General features: G+C 35.8%; 1 long non-coding RNA gene across 2 annotated transcripts in view; it reads right to left on the bottom strand.

The window, feature by feature from the left end:
- Nucleotides 1-7,010, bottom strand: part of LOC126875462 (uncharacterized) — a 114,753-nt gene extending 107,743 nt beyond the window's left edge. The window contains exon 1 of one of the 2 annotated variants that reach the window (XR_007693467.1): nucleotides 876-7,010. This is a non-coding gene — a long non-coding RNA (uncharacterized LOC126875462). Of the gene's footprint in view, nucleotides 1-869 lie in introns of both variants that reach the window. The other variant, XR_007693466.1, reaches the window with a different exon arrangement.
- Nucleotides 7,011-11,140: the final 4,130 nt, after the last annotated feature.

The following is an 11,140-nucleotide window of genomic DNA, read 5'->3' on the forward strand; positions in this document are numbered from 1 at the left end:
AAATTAGGAATACCAAAAAGTCTGAAACAAAAAAGTGTGAAAGAGAAATAATATCCGATTACAGGAGGACGGCAGATCATACGAGATTGTCAGAATTGTGAACAGAAGTATGTCCACGATATATTATATCATAAAAAAATGAAAGAATAAGAAAACACTTGCAAACAAAGCTCGATCAGGTCGACCAAAGAAATTGTCTGGAACAGAGGAAAAAGTTATCATTCGCGAATTAAAAAAATCCTACTTCATCTGCTCCTCAACTCGCAATTATGGTAGCTGATATGTTTCATAAAGAACTTCACCCGGAATTATGTCGACGAATCTTACGAAACAATGATTTCCAAGGCAGAGTACTGCGAAACAAGCCATACATTAATGCGGTAAATCATAAAAAAAGACTGACTTTTAAATATTTTTAAATATTTTAAAAAATAACCTTAAAGAAAGTACCCGTAAATTAGGATTATTGGAAGATTTCCACTTCCAACAAGGTAATGATCCTAAGCATACTGCTAGAATTGCGAAAGAATGGATCGTATATAACACACACCACACATGCTAATTACGCCACCGCAAAGTTCAGACATAAATCCGATTGAAAATTTATGGGCTGAAATCGGAAAAAGATTAAATAAATTTCAGATAACCTCAAAGCAAGTATTGAAAGATAAAATTATAGAAATATGGAACTCCGTTGAGTGTAGTTTTACAAAATCATTGGTTTACAGTATGGAACGTCGACTGAGACACACTATCGCTGCTAAAGGTGGTCCAACAAAATATTAATATTAAATAATTTAATAATATATGTAGCGTTCAAATACTTCTGTCATTCACTTACAATGCGTGTTTCTAATAAATGTATCAACTCCCACCTACGTTGTTGAATCCTTTTCAAATTTTACTGACATAACCTCAAAACTTCCATCTTCCTACTGACATCTGCTTGTCTAAGCAAATTACTTTAATGTACATTATTTCGGTCATTCAAGTTTGCATATGTAAGCGTTCGAATACTTTCGTGTGCCACTGTATATTATTGGTTTCACAATGACACTGGAACACAATTGTAGAATATGTTTCCACGTAATGAGAATAAATATTCACATACATATACTATACAGTGAATCACAAAATCTCTCGCAGTCGTTAAATTTACATAATTAATATACTTTAACAGCATACACTCTACAATTGTCGATAGGAATATACAGGTGTAATAATTAAACTTGTAGCGGCACATGAGTCAATCGAAGATCTGAATCGACAGAGACTCATATTGTTGTGCCTTGGAATAACAGCGTTGTTTTGGTTCGCTAGGTTTAAAAAGGTAAACGAACTGCGGGCAAAATATTATTTGTAGTCGTCAACCGGAGTTACATTTGATCTTCTTGTAACACCACCAGTCGATACAAATAGACGAACGTGCCCTCTAGGACGTTCAGTATAGCGAGTCACGCAGTCGAATAGCGAGCGACGATACGACCGGCATTATCTTTGTAATGGTATTTTAAAGTGATTTTAATATACACTTTTATATTACAATTTTATCGCTCGTCTGTTTAATAAACCAACACGTATAATAAACCACCTCAAGCTGTTCATTGGAAAATATCGATTGATTATATACAAATGGAAATTTAAATAAATCGTGGAAGTCAATAATTACTAGAAGATAAATACCTCTGTAATTCACTATGTATTTATTTCATACTTGCATGTGTGTATTCCAACCGTAACAGTTGCTTCGTCGAGTGGTACACAAACTCTGAATATGTTAGTAGAAAACATGGTTATTAAACAATTTTTGGACAGAATTTACGAAGAAAAAAGTAGATCATGCGAAATGTTAATTAGTTGAAATGAGTCGCTGTTTCTCGAATGAAATAATTTTTAAGAAATAACAAGAGAAGAATATTTTTGTTACATTTATCAATCGTTCCTCTATTCTGTTCGTTTATAAACGTTTATAAAATATCACAATCACAAATTCGCGTACAAAATACAAAGCTTCTTAATATAACAAAACGAAAGTCAAATCTTCATTATTTTGGTTACCAATGTTATTTAGAAATTAAACTAGAAAAATGTCTAGCTGGACAAATTGTAAAGTACAAATTAAATAATAAAAAAAAAATTTCGTTGCTTGAAAAGAACATGCAACTAAAGGCCGCGAAGTATTCTTAAGCGTAATAATTATTTTCTTACCGCACGAATGAAAATGCAGTGGAACGGAAGTAACCGGTTAACAACGAGGAGCATCGCATGAAAGAACGTCGTTACCAGATAATTAATAACAAAGAGCCTAAGGGGCCAAGCACCAACGTCGATAATAATTAGCGGCAATCCGGGAAATTATGACTGAATTTAACAGAAGAAATGACCCAATTACACGATCACTCCTTCGTAAATGCAGCGAAGAAAAATCCTCTTTTCATTGGCAACTCGTGAAAGTATTCACACACTCGTACATATATACCTTTCATAAATATGAGGTGATTTAAGGTGTAAGTGCCCAAGAAATACTCTCGATGTTCAACAATAAAGTTTATTTAACAATTAACAATCAACAATCACGCTTCTCGAATATGTTTGCTTCGTTGTTACGCTAGACCCTTCGCACTTCGCTGTTCGAAACCGAATGAATCTTCTGTTCGAAACCAAACGGATTCTTTTCTTTGTTGCCCCTCGATATCCCCACTACGCACGCGTTCGTTAGACGTCCGCGACGGTTGTCACGTACGCATTCTTCCGAAAATTCAGCGAAAGAACCGTAGGGATATTGATGGTACATTAGGCATGTCAGCCTTGCGCTTTGATGGTATAGCGCTTTGTGTCGCGAAGCCGTCGGAAAGTTCCGTCGTCGAGTGCCGCCACAAATATATATATTTTTTTATTATTTAATTTGTACTCTACAATTTATCCAGCTGGACATTCGGTAAATTTTTCTAATTTAATTGCTAAATAACATGTGGATGGCTACCTCAGCGTGATACCATCTTCCAATTTGACTATTATAAATATATTGTGTGTATTATAATTTGCAATTTCATTAACTTTGCATCGAGACTCGATTATCATAATTATATTGATCCACTGACCACGAAGCGTCGTTCCATAGAAGCGTATTAGACACGTTGATGGTAACAGTACGCTATCATGCAGCGGTCATTCTAAAGTAATGCGCACCTGTCCATGAAACAACCGTTTTCGTCGTCACGACTGGCGTTAACATTGACAGTAGCCAGGCATTCTATAAATATAGAGCGTAGTGATCGTAGGATGAAGACGTCTTTCTTCGTCGCTCGACATTTTAATAATCAGACAACATGTTGTATCGTACTATATGCTTCGTAGACTGAACACCAGGGTATTAGTATCGTCACGTCTAATAGGGTCTAATATCTTCGTGCATAGTGCGTGGACAGAGGCTTTTGTTTGGAATAAACGTGTACTATTGGGTTGGTAACTAAGTGATTGCGGATTCCCTCAATACCACCTAATGACTAAATCTGCAATCACTTAGTTACCAACCGAATAGGAACTGCAAGATATTTAAACAGTTAATTATATATGTCATATTGATAAACTGTAATTTTTAATGAAACTATTTTACTAAATTACAATTATAAAAATTGTTTAGAATATTCAATGGGAATTTTCTACTAAATGTAACATATATATAATTTGCAATAAATATCTTGTAATTTCTATGTACATACATTTTCAAATCGGTTTGTTATTTTATCAAAATAATCATGACAGTCGTGTTTCATTACAGTGCTAATGAAATTTCAAAATGTTTTATATAATACGTACGATGATATAATACACATAAAAATATTCTATAGTGAATATTCAAATATGTAGAATTGAGCTACTTTTAAAAGTGTTAAAAGGTAAAAGCGACGTAATAATAGGTCGGGCCGAGATTCAAATTTCATGCAGGCTGCGAGCAACCGATTATATTACGATCTCATGAAATACGCCGACAATTTCGGCTATCCTAGTAAATTCTACGGTGGAGCCACCTCCGCGCCGCTCCAAATATTCCGACAGTAATTACTCGTAACCGAGGTAGCACCGGCCCGATCTACGGCCAACACGTCTATCCGTGCACTAATTAAGAACTTAGGTAGTCAGATGCGCGATGGGTGGCAGGTGAACGGGAGAAATTATTTTTGGTTAAATTAAACGGCGAACCGAGGACCCTGGATACGAAAGACGACGTGCAACCATGCGATATTGTGGCTGTTCTGGCTATACAACTATAGGACAGCATAGAGTAAATTTGCATTGTACAATAATTTACGTAACGGAATATTTTTCTACTCTACGCTTCTACTATTCGAATTTTATCATCGCTAACCAACATTTGTATTTACTTTTTTTATTTATTTATTCATTTCTAAACCGCCGATAGTAAATGCTGGATAAATGAATAATACAAATGTGTAATAGTAAAACTGGCTAAAATAAGGTCGTGTGTGTAAGTCGATGGATACGCGTAGATGATTTTTTTTATTATTATTATTTAATTTGTACTTTATAATTTGTCCAGCTGGACATTTAGCAAATTTTTCTAACTTAGTTGCTAAGTAACATGTAGTTGGCTACCCCTAGTGGGATACCATCTTCGAGTTTGACTATTTCAATAGGCTATCGGTCGGTAAGCGTCAGCGACAAAAAACCGATTAATCGGCTATCGGTAAAAATTGAACGAAATTGACAGTTAGGGGATTTTGAATATAACCAATGAATAGAAGATACTTTGAAATAAAAGGTGCCCCATTGAACAATTAAGCATTTTTATTAGAACATCAATAAAAAAAAAGAGAACAAATGTTGCATCTAACGGTGCACTGTGTTGAAACACTTTAAACATAAATGTGGCTCATCGATACAATCTGGACAATAGGTGGCCACCTTTTTGGTCCGATTCTTACTAATTTTTGATCCTAACTGTTTAACATTTTTTTTATACCACTCTTTGCAAAATTTTCGTGCCAGGTACGCTTGCCCTTCTTTCTTCTGCATTTCGTGTCGCAATCTTTGTCGAATAAGTATATTTCACGGCTCTGGTGAATGGCACTGTGTAAGGTGCATCGCGAGTGCCATTCTAAAATCTGATACCTTAATTTTTGTTTTTCTTGCTTGTTTATAGAGTATCATGGCGTTTGAAATCGGTGCATTTAACAATAACTCTGAAGTTAATTTTATATACCACTTGAGGGTTCTTCTATGTGGTGTAGAATATACTATCATTTGATCTGATAAATCTACAGCACATTTTCCTCTCTTGTAATCTACCACTACCATTGCTTTATCACAAACATAATTTTTTTCCGGACCTCTACCATTTCAGCCGAATGTTTCGTCGAAATCATAAAAATAATCATAATATTGTTCACTAATATCTTCTACACGTTTCAACAATATATTCTGCACGTTTTGCCTACGACGAAATAACGAATGCGAATGGTTCGTTGAAATAAACGAAGCGTTGTTATAATATGTCGCTATCAACTGTTACCAAGGCGCCACGGTGTCACCAGTGACCACCAATAAGATAAACGGTCCATTAGAGAAGAATGTTGTCTTACATCATCAATTTATTATTATTTTGCCATTATATGCTTTGAATAATAAAAATACTTGAATAATAAAAATAATAAGTTGCAATCAAAGAGTTAATCATTGCTTTTAATTGTTGCTTTGTATTGGTAACCACGAGCGCGGACCGTACATGAACAGCGGTTGGCCATAAGACGAGACAGCTATCTCAGCGCATTGGTCACGGAAGACGTCAGGACGCCGCACCGGCTAATTATTTACCGGTTATTACACAAAGCAACTAGACTTCCCGGCTGCTGGCGCGTCGGTATCTATTATGCAATCGTATCGTGTCCTCGCTAATTGTTGAAATTTTCATTATTTTTGCTGATTACGAAACGAACGCTTCGCGCACACAATCATATTTTTGTAGTATCCAAGAGGAAATACAGACAGCGTAGATAACTTGCAATTGCCGAATGATAAGAACTAGGAATGAAACGATAACGGATAGACTGAGAATGTTCGTGGAATTTCTTATTTTTGTCAATATGGTTAAAGAGATTTTGTTTTACTCCGTAGATATCGCAGTATTCTGCTAGAATCCTAGTACCTCAGACGATGTAAATGTAATGTCGATTCATTCAATATAATTCCAACAGCCATCCTTGACAAAATCAAAGAAAAAAAGAAAACGAAAGCAAAATGGCAAAAACATAGAACACATGAAAACAAAAGACATCTGTTGCACTCGACAGCAAAACTTTCCAACGGTTTCTGTCCCGTGGCTTGCTACACAAAGACTCTATAGCTGCCGGACGACGGCAGCGCTGTGGTTAGCGTAATTGGTTACGAACGTTCCAGACCCAGGTTCGAATCCCGGTACTCATAGTCCGGTTTTTTCTCCACGATCCCCTAACTGAGAGAAAGCAGCAGTATCTATCACGATATATTATCCACCTCAAAAGCTTTTTAAGCTATGGAGATATACTTGAAAATGCAAAATGAGAAGAAAATATGAAGTCAACTTTCGAGTAATCTAAAGACAAATTTCTCAAGTAATTTGAAGTGAAAGTACTAGAATTCAGATGTCGAATAATTTGAACGAGTCTTTAATTTCCCGTGGCATCGTCCTAATCAAATTGAAGGAAGATCGATATCAGTCAGCGATATTGGTTTAATTATCTCAGCCGGCTTAATCATAGCCGTATGGTTATCCTGATTAAAATAATACAATATTTATGTTATAGAAAATTATGCGCCCACGCGATGACACATGAGCGACAGGGGATAATTATATTTTTGCACGTGTCCGGCAGAATGTGAATTGTCCAAGTTTGTAGCAGTTTCTAGGGACAGAACGCAATCAGCATCCTTTGAAATCCAATTTTCCACGGCAAGGACATAACTATCCCGACAGTATTTAAGCGTAATTATGAGAGAATGAGACGGAATGGAGGTATTTCATGAGGAGGAAATAGGTGTCCTGATTTAAACTTCGCTCGCGCAAATTTCGCCTCCAAAATTGATGTTCCCTAATACTCTTGTTGAATACTAATACCTTCGTATCTCTCATTCACATACTATTTTTATACAATTTTAAATAGTTATTGGTAAGCCCGCCAGGCTGAAATAAAATTATTCGTTTATCTACTTAAACTGTGAATTTTTATGCAATATGTTTATGTGCACAACTAAAAGAATGGAACTTAGATGGAGATTCGTTTTATCCATTAAAAATTATAACAAATATTCTACATTGAATATTTTGTATATTTCTATTTGTTATATGCATTCTGTTATATTTTTGCATCTGTCAAGCTCGCATAAATGTGTAAAACTGCGCAGTATAGTAACGGTGATGGTAACAGTGAAACGTATACTATAAAAATTGAATTTCTCTTCTATTGGGTTGGTAACTAAGTGATTGTGGATTTTACCAATGGCCACCTAATGGCAAAATCCGCAATTACTTAGTTGCCAACCCAATGGTATAATTTGCTAGTCTTACCTGTGATTCTCTACGGTTGATAAAAATTCATCAGAGATGATTTCTCACAGACTGTAAGAATTTCTTTTATAAACTACAAAAACAACGTTGCTATCTTCCTACTGTATGTTTCTATTGTTGTGTTTCTCTCTATATTATCTATATATCAATATATATAAATATATTATGCAACAAATCTTTGTAAAAGGTAAGGTGAATACGACCATACTGTTCCTTGAGGAAAATAACGATTCTCCTACAGAAGCCCCCTGTGCCTTTCGCGTTCAAGTCAAACCTCGCGGATCATTATGGCTTGATTTGTACGCCCCAGATATGCAAAAGCGAGCGGCTCTTTATCGCTCTATAAACACGCCACGGTTCCAACAGGATAGATCATAATGGAACCATTGCCAGATTCGCGAACGAAACTCTTTTCAAGTTTTCTTTTCATTTCCAGTATATACCCGATCAATTTCACTCTCACCAACTCTATTAACGAAAGATTTTCTTAGAATCCTCTCAAGAATCCTTATTTTACGTATATTGAACTATAACGAGACACGATAATACCCATGCAATCTTTCTGAAATTGCTTTTTAGAATTTACACGACTCGTGGTAATATTTAGACATTACAAAAATATTTTTTTTATTATTTTATTTGTACTTTACAATTTGTCCAACTGGACATTTGGTAAATTTTTCTAACTTAATTACTAAATAACATGTGGATGGCTACCCCCAGCGGGATATCATCTTCGATTTTGACCATTTTATTTCCTTAGCGAGGTCAGTGGGCTGTTTTCTTTTTAGTCTTCTTTCTATCAGAGTTCTGCTCGCTTCGGCAGCCAGCTGGTTTGGCTGTGTTGCCGTTCTTTCCTTGTATATTTTTGCGTACCTGCCGATTTCTTCTTTCACCGTTGGTATTTTCAAGTCTTTACGTATATCCTCGTTTCTGACATACCAGAGGGCGTTCGCTATGGTTCTCAATATCTTCGATTGTAGCGACTCTAGTTTATTTATGTGGCGCATTGCTGCTGTCCCTCGTAGTGGTATTCCGTACGTCCAAATTGGTTTTACTATCGTTTTGTAGATTTTTAGTTTATTTTCTATGCTAAGTTTAGAACTTCGACTAGTTAACCAGTACATTTGTCTTCTTTTTATCCGTATTTTGTCTATAATTGATTTAGTATGCTTCCATGTAAGTTGTGTGTCTAAGTGAAGTTCCAGGTATTTAACTTGCCTTGTTTGTGTTATACGCGTGCCATTTAATTGGATATTTGGTGATTCCCGTTTTCTTAGTGTAAATATAATATCGTTGCATTTACTGGGGTTTGCTTTTATTTGTTTATCTGGTAGCCATTTTTCTATTTTCTGATGTGCTCTTGCAGTAATGTGGTTGCTGTTTCTGCATTAGTGCGCCTGACTAGTACAGCCGTGTCTGTGCTTTGCCTGGCTTAGTGCTTTGCATTGAAGTCTCCCGCTGCGCTGTGAAAATATTTGTGGCGGCACTCGACGACGAAACTTTCCGACGGCATTCGACGATGGAACTTTCCGACGACTTCGCGACACAAAACACATCATCGAAGCGTAAGGCTGATATGCCTAATGAGCCATCGATATCCCTACGGTCCTTTCGCCGAATATTTGGAAGAAAGCGTACGTGGCAACAGTCGCGTACGTCTAACGAACGCGCGCGTAGTGGGGATATCGAAGGGCAACAAAAGAAACAAATCTGTAAACAGAGGTATTCGAGTTTGAACAGCGAAGTGCGAAGGATCAAATTTCAACGTCGAAGCAAGTCGAGTGGAGAAGCGAGAAAGTCAGTGGTAATGGAGAATTGTACGAAACCAGTTGAAGGCGAGGATTGTTGATTGTTGATTGTTAAACAAATGATATCGTTGAACACTCCGAATATTTCTGGGGCATCTTCCAAGGTTCGCTTTGTCAAATGCTTTCTCAATGTCCATGAAGAGGGCTCTACAGTACAAAAATATGAAGACCAGTAACAGATTCGAATCTGTTTGAAAAGCACGTATATTCAATCCATGTGATTTTTCATTATTGAAGTAGGCCTCACTTCAAGGAAATTTAGCGAATGTTCAGCTGGATAAATTGCAAAGTACAAATTAAATAATAATAAAAAAAAAACTTCAAGGAAAACTCCGTATCTTTTCTAAAGTTTAGTTTTCTTTGCCCTCGAAGCCATTGAGCATTGTTTAGCACTAAATCAATTTAAAGGGCCTCTCAGCCTCATAGTTTTCTAGGAACATGCATAGATAATGCAATGGTGTACAGATAGACCAGTTTTCCATAATTGTATAAATACTCATAGACTCATGGCTTCGAAGCTCTTTCATAAAGTAACGTTGCCAGCAGTGTACGAATCTGAACTAACATACACATTGTACTTAATTACATTATAATTAAACTTGCTTAAATATATTTTTCTATTATACATTCATCCACGCATTTCCTCTCTCTCTCTCTGTTACGAGATAAAACCTTAACATTAATATACGGCTGTCGTATTAATTAACGGTAATTAATGTTTTCGTATTTTAATCCGTACAATTATTGTTATACGCGTATCTAAATATTTAAATGTATTGGGTTGGCAACTAAGTGATTGCGGATTTTGTCAATACCACCTCATAATAAAACCCGTAATCACCTAGTTGTCAATCCAATATTTACCAAAATAATGGTTTGATAAATCTGCGAATTACAGGTAGCAATAACATATTTGACTAATTTTCTAAAAAATAATATACCCCTGAAACCCATGATTTCTACATAGATATTCTGTTTCCTCTTGCAATTATATAAATTTAAATTAGATCAGTGTAAACAGCAATTTTCAAATTAAAAACTGTCTGGATCTGTACACATAAAAATGCATTAACTCTAATATTTTTCCCCTTGCAATTATACAAATTTAAATTAGATCAGTGTAAACAGCAATTTTCAAATTAAAAACTGTCTGGATCTGTACACATACAAATGCATTAACTCTAATATCTTTCCCCTTGCAATTATACAAATTTAAATTAGATCAGTGTAAACAGCAATTTTCAAATTAAAAACTACCTGGATCTGTACACATACAAAAGCATTAACTCTAATATTTTTCCCCTTGCAATTATACAAATTTAAATTAGATCAGTGTAAACAGCAATTTTCAAATTAAAAACTACCTGGATGTATACATATACAAATGCATTAACTTTAATATTTTTCCACTGGACGAATTTAAAAAAGGAACAATGAAATAAAAATAATGATGCGAGCGTCTAGTAGGTTCCATTGTAAATACACAGTATAAAACAGGGGAAGATAGAGAAGCTCGAGGGACCTGGCTGTGCAATAATAATATCGAGAATCACGCGGCAATAAAGCTTTCAACACGGAAACGAAAACGAGCGTGGAAAGATTTCCCTGATGACGTTCCAGCGCTTAGCTCTCAATGCGTGAAAGATCATTTCTCGTGGAGGCAACAGTTGCACGATATGGTATGAAGAATCGTCCAACCAACCCTGACAATGTCGACCCCTACCCATCTCTCCATGTGACGAATATTGATCATCGTCGGTGCACA

Source organism: Bombus huntii, chromosome 18 (assembly GCF_024542735.1).
Source record: "Bombus huntii isolate Logan2020A chromosome 18, iyBomHunt1.1, whole genome shotgun sequence".
NCBI classification, from domain to species: Eukaryota; Metazoa; Arthropoda; class Insecta; order Hymenoptera; family Apidae; genus Bombus; species Bombus huntii.